Genomic DNA, 10479 nt, shown 5'->3' with positions numbered 1-10479 from the left:
TTATTAGTGTGTAAATACATGGTATACATGAAAAACAAATCCAATACATGGTGAACAGGGTAGCACAGATTACATAATGATATAGGTATAACATATCTATTGAGCCCACGCGGCCTTTCGAGCCCTACTCCGCCGCTTAGGTAAAGATCTTATTTTAGGTTATATGTATCCACGGTAAAATAATACTTGTTACAAACAAGGGAAAAGAAAAAATAAATAATAAATAAAATAAAAAGGGGGAGGTAGGGTAGAGGGGGCGGAAAGAGGAAAGGGAGCGTATAGGGTGAGGATGTAATGGTTTCTGGAGTCTACTAAGACGGCTCATGAGCTATGGGACCTCGTAGAAGATCGTGTGGCAGTATAAGTAGTTAATAATGAGTGGGAATGGTGATCCAGCTGTAAACTTAGTTTCCACCCCACCTAAGGAGAACGCATCTATTACTATTATAGCCAAATTGTGTCACGCTCTACTCCGGGGATGTCTGTCTGAGCTAGCCATGGGGTCCAAACTTTTAGATAATTGTCGCCAGTGTCATTAACTAGGCTTGTTAGCTTTTCCATCTGGCAGATATACCAAATACGGTTCCGAATCTTTGGGATAATTGGAATTTCGGGGCGTTTCCATAATGCGATCTCGCACCGCGTGGCGATTGCAAAGTGTGCAATTAGTTTGTTGTTGGATTTTGATAGGCCCTTTAGAGGTCTGTTTAGGAGAAATAGCCACGGGTCTGGGAGAATAGTGAGATCAAATATTCTCTGGATCCAACTTCTGATCTTTTCCCATATCGGGGATATCCGCGGGCAGGACCACAGCATATGTAACAGGTCAGCTGTTCCTCCACATTGTTTAGGGCACAATGGAGTTTCACGTTATGTAGACAAATTTCTGCAACCAATTGTACGCAAATTACCGTCATTCATGGAGGACACCACTGCTCTACTGATGGCTTTACAAAATATTGAATGGAAAGAAGGATACAGATGGGTCACCATGGATGTCACATCATTATACACTATTATTAAACACGAGCACGGCCTTCGGGCCATTTATCACTACCTTGAATCTTCTACACTTTCACCAGCACAGATCACCTTCATTAACGATTCTATTTTATTTTTATTGACTCACAACTATTTTTTGTTTGATTCACACTATTTTCTTCAAAAACAGGGCACCGCTATGGGGACTTCTTTTGCACCCTCATATGCGAACCTCTTTATGGGCTTATGGGAACTCACTCACATCTATAGTAGCACTAATTTATTTCGTTCACACATCGTGTTTTACAAAAGATTCATCGACGATCTGATTTTCATTTGGGATGGGGACATAACTAGCTTCAATAACTTTTTTCACTATATTAGTTGTAATGACATTAATCTTCAATTCACTTTTCAAACAGACACCAAGACGATTAACTATCTTGATGTGACAATCCATGGTGATCCTATCTCAGGTATCCAAACTGATATCTATACCAAACCCCACGCAAGAAATTCCTATCTACACACGACCAGCAGCCACCCAAAGACACTCATTCGTGGTATACCGAAGGGTCAATTTTTGCGGTACAAACGCATCTGCTCTAATCAAGACACCTTCTTGAAACATTCAGAAACACTAAAAACCAGATTTTTGTCTCGGGGATACTGCAATAAAGACGTTAGTCTGGCATTTGATAACGCCAATTCTATAGATCGTGATACGTTGATTAATCATAAGACACAAAATAAAAAGCAGGAATTTTCAAATAATCCTTTGTTTATTACAAAATACAGTAAGCAAGCATTTCAAATCAGAAAGATAGTGTCTAAACATTGGGATGTCCTCAAATTAGATCCGGACTTGAGAGCTTTTACCAGTTCTGGACCTAAATTTGCTTTCAAGAAAGCAAACACACTTGCCTCAAGTATATCTAAGAACCTATTTCAGTCCACCAAACAATCCCACTTGCAAAGCATACCTAAAGGTTTCCACAAATGTGGTTTTTGTAAATGCTGTAAATACGCTTTACCCACGAAACGCATACAAACTACTTTTCCTAAAAAAGGACACAGAATCAATGCGTTTCTTAACTGTCATACCAGTTATGTTATCTACGTCATTATTTGTGGCTGTAACATCAAGTATGTTGGTAGGACAATCAGACCCTTGGACATTAGAATCTCAGAACATTTGAGACTTATCAATAGAAAAGATTTATTTCATCCAGTGTCGAAACACTTTTCCACATGCCCATTAGGTGGATTGAAGAACTTTAAATTTTATGGAGTGGAACATATTCCCATTCATGTTAGAGGAGGCGATAGGCTCAATAATCTCAATAGAAAAGAAATGTCATGGATTTTTTGCCTTAATACACTACAACCCCATGGCCTAAATATTGAATGGGAATTAAAACATTTCCTAGATGTATGATGATTGGTTCTTGGTCTCCCCTGCTTTCCGCCTTGTTCCTTCTCTCATCCCCTATTCCCCCCCCCCTCCCCTCCCCAGTGGCTGCCAGGTCACTCTTTGACAAAGGCCCCACGGGCTGAAACGCATCAGAGGACCTGACAGCACGCTGTTTCAATAAAGTCTGCTTTTAACCTACTATCAGCCTCTCTCCATCCATTGCTGTGCTGCCGTTTGCCTGTCCTGTTTGCGGGAGGATTTCCCCACAATGGAGAGGACCCTGGTATGAACTTAGATAATTTGAGTGGGGTGAGGTACCATCTCATGAGGACTTTATATGCGTTCTCCTTCAGTGTGGTGCACATCGAGCTTTTTGCGGCTCCTAAAAATATAGTATTCCATTCCTCGTCCTCTAAGGTCTCCCCAAGGTCTCCCATTGGGTACGAAATGAGGGCATTTGTTGCTTTGAAGTTGCAGGCTCGACTACCTCTGGCGGCACGTATTCGAGAAAATCCGGATATCTCAAGGTTACATGCATACTCCCAATCACACAAAGCGGCCCTGTATGCAGATGATATCCTATTAATCATCTCAAAACCCCTCACATCATTGCCTAATCTATTTGACCTTTTAGATAAATTCTCTAAGGTCTCTGGGTTTAAGATAAACCAATCCAAGTCTGAGGCTCTGAATGTCAATCTCCCCGGACATATAGAGAAACTACTGAAATTGAATTTTAATTTTAACTGGCAAAAGAATTCACTCAAATATTTGTGGATCCATATCACCAAAGATGCAAAACACATCTATAAGGCAAATTATCCCAAACTAATTCGGACTCTAAAACAAGACCTAATCAGATGGTCCTCCAAGAAGATTTCTTGGATAGGAAGGATACACAGCGTGAAGATGAATTTACTTCCCCGTATCCTATACCTCTTCCAGACATTGCCTGTGCCACTCAAACTGAAGGATATACTCTCACTTCAGTCTGAAATATCCAACTTTATCTGGGGAGGTAAAAAACCGAGAGTTAATAAATTAAACATGAAGAGACCTACCTTAGCAGGGGGCTTAGCGGTACCCTGCCTGTTGTCATATTTTAAAGCAGCTCAATTAAGCCAGATCATTCAATGGCATTCCGACCCTAAATTAAAAAGATGGGTGGAGCTAGAAACTGCTGCTTGCTCCCCATTAGAGCTTAATAATCTGATTTGGCTACCTAAGTCGTCAAGAAAAGACACGTTGTTCCTACTCACCTCAACGACTAACTCTTTATCTGTCTGAGAAGTGTCAAGACTGAAAAACTCACTCACATCAGCAAACTCGCTGATGTCACCTATTTGTAACAATCCTAATTTTGTGCCGGGTGTTATTGGTCATAATCACTCAATCTGGAGACACAAAGGATATGATAGACTCAAAGATCTGGAGGGCTACGATCTAAAAATTAAATCATTTGACCAACTCAGATCAGAAAATGATATCCCCCATGCTGAATTCTACAAATACCTTCAGATCAGAGCATTTTATAATAAATTCGCCCCATACCCCCCATTGACGAATTTCGAAAAGCTCTGTCAGGCAGAAACAGACACAAAGGGACTCATATCTATTGTAGTTTTTTTTAAAGAAACATTGTCCTCTTAATGTTTTATATTTCCATGCTGATGGGTCTAATAAAATGTGCGTTCCCCATTATGCTGAAGCGTTCTGTAGCCTCACTTAGCTGTGAATCGGAATAGTTTCACCGCGTCCAATTTGCCGTTGGCATTAGGCGCAGACGGACCCTCCGCCACCAGCCTCTTCTAAAGTAAGTTGTATTACTGTTTTGGGTATGAGGTTAATTTAAGGGGTTTGGTGTAGGGGGTTTTAGGGTAAGGGATTAAGGTGTGTGGTTTTAGGGTAAGAGGAGTGTGACGGCCTTCATAATAAATGTGAAGGGACTGGGGAGGCACGGGAGTGTGAGGAGGGGGGGGACGGAACTGGAAGCTCCTCGCTCACCTCTGGGTTTTGTTTGGGGCAAGTTCCGTTTTTGTGGGAAAGTGAGCTTTGTGTTTCCAGGCAGATGTGGGACAGGAGTCAGGTGATTGGCTGGGAGCTGGTGCTGAGCAGTTGGGCAGAGTGCTGTGATTGGGCAGGCCAGAAGGGGTGCGTGGCTAGGGAGTTTGGGCGGGAAAATGGAAGGTACGGTATATAGAAACGAAGCAGATAGGGAAATTACCTGTGGTTAGGGGACGTTGGCTGCCCCACTCCCCTCCCTATGTGTTATAACTATAACAGCTAGTTATACTGTATATAGCAGTGATTCACAACTTTTTTTTTTTTTTGGAGGAACCCTTGGAAGTTTTTCTAATAATCTCAGGGAACACCTAAATGGCTGACACATATTAGGTTAATTTCACACCTCACGAGTCCCCTCTATTTCCCACCCCCTACCCATGTATTTCTCTCCCCTCCATCTCACTCACTCTCTTCTCCTCTCGCCTCGCATATATTTATCTCCCCTGCGTCTTACTCTTTCTACCTCTTTTCCTTACTCTCTCCCCCCCTCTCTCCTCTCACTCGCCCCTACTTTCCGTCAATTACCCCACGCTAACTCAATCACCCCTACAAAATACATATCACAAAATCTCAGCCCTCTAAATACATGTTACCACACCCGCAATACATAATAAAAATACTCGCCCCGCCAATACATATTAAAAATGCCACTGCCGCCCCAATACATTTTAAAAAGACCCCTGCCATCCCAATACATATATTTTTTTTAAATCGAGCCACACTGGTAAAATCATCTTCATCTCTCCCCCAGCACCCTTCATCATCCTCATATTTCCCACAGCACCCTTCATCATCATCATCCTCATATCTCCCCCAGCACACTTCAAACTAGGATGGAGGGGGGAGGGGAATGAAACAGATAATTAACTAAATGGAATAGATGCGGATTCAAGGTGGTATGGAGGTAGAATGGGGGCAAGTGCAAGTTTGACAAGCAGTGAGACACCCATAGTAAATACAGATAATACTAGAAAACTTCTAAAGACTGAACCAAATGGGAGCAGAAAGGAAGGAGCAGATAAGATAATAGTACAGGCTGAAAAAAACCTGAAATGCATGCTTGCTAATGCAAGAAGCCTGACAGATAAAATGGGGGAGCTTGAATAAGTAGCTGCAAGGGAACAGTATGATATCATAGGCATTACTGAAACATGGTGGGATGAAACTCATGACTGGACAGTTAATTTAGAGGGTTATTCTCTTTTTCGGAAGGATCGAACAAATAGAAGGGGAGGTGGAGTATGTTTATATGTTAAACCGGATCTAAAACCTATTATAAGGGATGATGTCTATGAAGGGAATGATGAAAATGTAGGGACTTTGTGGATAGAAATTAGCAGTGGAGGTAAAAGTGTAAAGAAAATGTTTGTGGGAATATGCTATAAACCACCAAATATCTGTGAGATTGAGGAAGCTAAAATACTTTTGCAAATGGAGAAGGCATCAAAACTGGGTCATGTTTGCATAATGGGGGATTTTAATTATCCTGACAGACTGGGGCAATGAGATAAGCGTTACAACAAAAGGGAAAAGGGTTTTTGGGGGTGTTTAAAGACAATTATATGACCCAAATTATTGAGGAACCAACCAGGAGAGGGGCAGTTTTGGATTTGGTCATATCAAACAATGTAGAAGTAATAACAAATATTCAAGTCCTGGAACATTTGGGTAACAGTGATCATAACATGGTCTCATTTGAAATAAATTATCAAAAAACAGATTACTTGGGTTCAACAAAGACTTTAAACTTTAGAAAGGCAGATTTTAATAAACTGAGGTCTAATCTAGTAGTAATACAATGGTATGATGTTTTTGCAGGGAAAAATGTAGAAGATAAATGGGCAGTCTTTAAAACATTGTTAGAAAAGCACACTTATCAGTGTATACCCTTGGGTAATAAGTATAAAAGAAATAAGTTAAAACCAATGTGGCTAATAAACAGGTAGGGGAGGAAATGGACAAGAAGAGGAAGGCGTTTAGATTCTTTAAGTCAGAAGGGACAGAGACATCGTATCAGAATTATAAGGAATGTAACAAAAATTGCAAAAGGGCAATCAAATTAGCAAAAATGGATAATGAAAAAAGGATTGCAATAGAAAGTAAGGTCAACCCTATAAAAGTTCTTTAAGTACCATAATAACAAAAAAATGATAAAAGAAAATATAGGACCCTTTCAGTGTGAGATGGGCAGTCAGATTATTGGAGATAAGGAAAAAGCTGAAGGTATTAAACAAATTCTTTGCCTCTGTGTTTACCAGGGAAGAATCAAGTTCAATAGTAGTGCCACAGGAGGAAGCCACAACCTCCATATTAATGAACAATTGGTTAACTGAGGAAGAAGTTCATACGCGACTTGAAAAAATTAAAGTAAATAAGGCACCTGGCCCCGATGGCATACATCCAAGAGTTCTCAAGGAGTTACGCTCAGTAATAGCAAAACCATTACATTTAATATTCAAGGACTCAATTTCCACATGCTCAGTACCACAAGATTGGCGTAAAGCAGATGTGGTGCTTATATTTAAAAAGGGAGCTAGATCACAACCGGGAAATTACAGACCTGTAAGCCCGACTTCAATAGTAGGGAAACTACTTGAAGGTTTAATACAGGATAATATTCAGGAATACCTAATGGAAAACAAAATTATTAGTAATAGTCAGCATGGATTTATGAAGGATAGATCTTGCCAAACTAACCTTATTTGTTTCTTTGAGGAGGTAAGTAGGAATTTAGACCAGGGTAATGCAGTTGATGTGGTCTACTTAGATTTTGCAAAGGCTTTTGATACGGTTTCACACAAGAGGTTGGTGTACAAAATAAAGAAAGTTGGACTCAGTAATAATATATGCACCTGGATTGAAAACTGGTTAAAGGACAGACAACAGAGGGTTGTCATAAATGGAACTTTTTCAGGTTGGGCTAAAGTCGTGAGTGGAGTACCTCAGGGATCGGTACTGGGACCCCGGCTTTTTAACTTGTTTATTAATGACCTTGAGGTTGGGATCGAGAGCAAAGTCTCCATCTTTGCTGATGATACTAAATTGTGTAAGGTAATAGAATCAGAGCAGGATGTAATTTCTCTTCAGAAGGACTTGGAGAGACTGAAAACGTGGGCAGGTAAATGGCAGATGAGGTTTAATACAGATAAATGTAAGGTTATGCATTTGGGATGCAAGAATAAAAAGGCGACTTACAAATGAAATGGAGATATATTGGGGGAATCCTTGATGGAGAAGGATTTAGGAGTGCTTGTAGACAGCAGGCTTAGCAATAGTGCCCAGTGTCATGCAGTAGCTGCAAAGGCAAACAAGATCTTATCTTGCGTCAAACGGGCAATGGATGGAAGGGAAGTAAATATAATGATGCCCCTTTACAAAGCATTAGTAAGACCACACCTTGAATATGGAGTACAATTTTGGGCACGAATCCTAAGAAAAGACATTATGGAACTAGAGAGAGTGCAGAGAAGAGCCACAAAATTAATAAAGGGGATGGACATTCTAACTTATGAGGAGAGGCTAGTTAAATTAGATTTATTTACATTAGAAAAGAGGCGTCTAAGAGGAGATATGATAACTATATACAAATATATTCAGGGACAATACAAGGAGCTTTCAAAAGAACTATTCATCCCACGGGTAGTACAAAGGACTCGGGCCATCCCTTAAGGTTGGAGGAAAGGAAATTTCACCAGCAACAAAGGAAAGGGTTCTTCACCGTAAGGGCAGTTAAAATCTGGAATTCATTACCCATGGAGACTGTGATAGCAGATACAATAGATTTGTTCAAAAAAAGGTTGGACATCTTTTTAGATGGGAAAGGTATACAGGGATATACCAAATAAGTATACATGTGAAGGATGTTGATCCAGGGATTAATCCGATTGCCAATTCTTGGAGTCAGGAAGGAATTAATTTTTCCCCTTAATGGGGTTTTTTGTTTGCCTTCCTCTGGATCAATAAGTAAGTATAGATATAGGATAAAGTATCTGTTGTCTAAATTTAGCATAGGTTGAACTTGATGGACCTATGTCTTTTTTCAACCTCATCTACTATGTAACTATGTAACTTTGTAACTATCATCCTCATATATCTCCCCCAGCACCCTTCATCATAATCCTCATATCTCACCCAGCACCCTTCATAATCATCCTCATATATCTCCCCCAACACCCTTCATTATCATCATATACCCACCCCCTTGCATCTCACATCACCCTCATATAACCACCCCCTGCATCTCACATCACCTCCCCCCCCACCGTAGCTCACATCTCCCCCCCACCCCCCCATATGCCTACCTCAGGCAGCAGTGGTGGGCAGGATGCGGTGACCGCTAACTACAGAGAACACAGGACTGCATGCACCCATTCGCTCTAGCTAGCAGCAGGCACCTTAAGTGCCGCACTACTAGAGTGCTCTCCTGCAGTCCTGTGAGCGGGCTCTGGAGGGGGTAGAGCCGGGAGGAGGGGGAGATCCAGGAAAGCCGCCGCGGGTCGCACAGTGAGTGCGAGCGCTAGGCGGAACCCCTGGGACTGCTCCACGGAACCCCAGGGTTCCACAGAACCCTGGTTGAAAAAAACTGGTATATAGTGTTTTATGCTGGCGCAGCATGGCGACAGTGGGTTAAAAGTGCTAATGCTTTTTAGCATAATTCTGTGGTTATTAATCATTTTATACTGACTGGGGCCAGGATAAAGTTGGGCAGTGGATCTGTCTAACACAGAAACATGAAAAAAACCTACTACTTGAAAAAAGGTTAGTGTCCCCATGTAACAGGGTGAATAAAAGACACCAGCCCTATGCCTGGCTGACCTATGTTTAGGTCTGCAGTACACCAGTGACCAGGTTAAAATTCAGCTGGGAAGGTCTTGTAATTGTCAGGTCCCAATTGCCTCTTTAAGGGGTTATAAAAACCCAGGCTGCTCACACATGGGGGGCTGCCTGACCCAGTGAGACACACTGAAACGCTGGAGGAAAACAACTTACTATAAGGTCTGTCTTTCCTGTCATACCTGTTTGCTATATGGATAGCTACACAAAACAGGGAGCCCCCGCAACAGCTAGGATGTATGTAAGTGAGGTGCTTACTAGGTCAGATATAACATATATACACAAAAAGAAACAGATAACCTAGTGACAAAGCATTCAGTCACTTGGATGGATAATGATTTATCTAAAATACTTTGTCATCAAAACGAATATAAAATAAAGGGTTTTAAAATCAAACAGCACTGACAGTAACTGCGATCATAATTACAGTGCTGTAAAAGCCTTGTTGATCAAAGAATTAAGTAGATTAGTGACTAATATTAGTCCGCAATCTGATGCTGGAAATAATCCAGCCTATAAAATGGTAGAATAAAGGGACAATAGTATAACATCTTATACTAGCACTGCTATGGCACAAGGGTTCTCCTCGATGGCAGATACGGGCAAAGAATCGTCTCCTAGTATAGTGTATAATGATAGGCTGGTACGAACTTGTGTGGTAGGGAGTATATTAATATACATACTCCTAATCCGTAAGAATGTACACCACATGGGTGATGACTACACTTATACTGCCTCACTAGGCAGGTGTTTGCTGAAGATGGTCAATATTGATCCGCTGATGCGCAGATTACAAGGATAGAGGCAGACACAGTGTTGATGTACAGTTATAGTATATTGTTCCTACCTTCCAAGAAATACTGGACAAATCACTGACGCCTTGCCACTCAAATGTGTAATATAATAGTGTAGATACATGCACTCATATTGTATGTCTTTATTTATATAGCGCCAAAAGTGTACTCAGCGCTTCACAAAGAATACAGTACAGGGAATTAAAATTATACAAAAAGTGCAGCAAAATCAGACAATAGGAAAGGAAATCCCTTCCCGAAGAGCTTACAATCTAAGAGGTTTAATGGGAAACTTACAGAGACAGTAGGTGAGGGAGTAAGTGCTGTAGATGGCAGTGCTTGGTCACAATGGGTGGTAGGAGTGACTGAGTGGGATAATAGCCATGAGTGCAG

Source organism: Ascaphus truei, unplaced genomic scaffold (assembly GCF_040206685.1).
Source record: "Ascaphus truei isolate aAscTru1 unplaced genomic scaffold, aAscTru1.hap1 HAP1_SCAFFOLD_1051, whole genome shotgun sequence".
NCBI lineage: Eukaryota > Metazoa > Chordata > Amphibia > Anura > Ascaphidae > Ascaphus > Ascaphus truei.
This window is presented reverse-complemented; position numbering follows the sequence as displayed.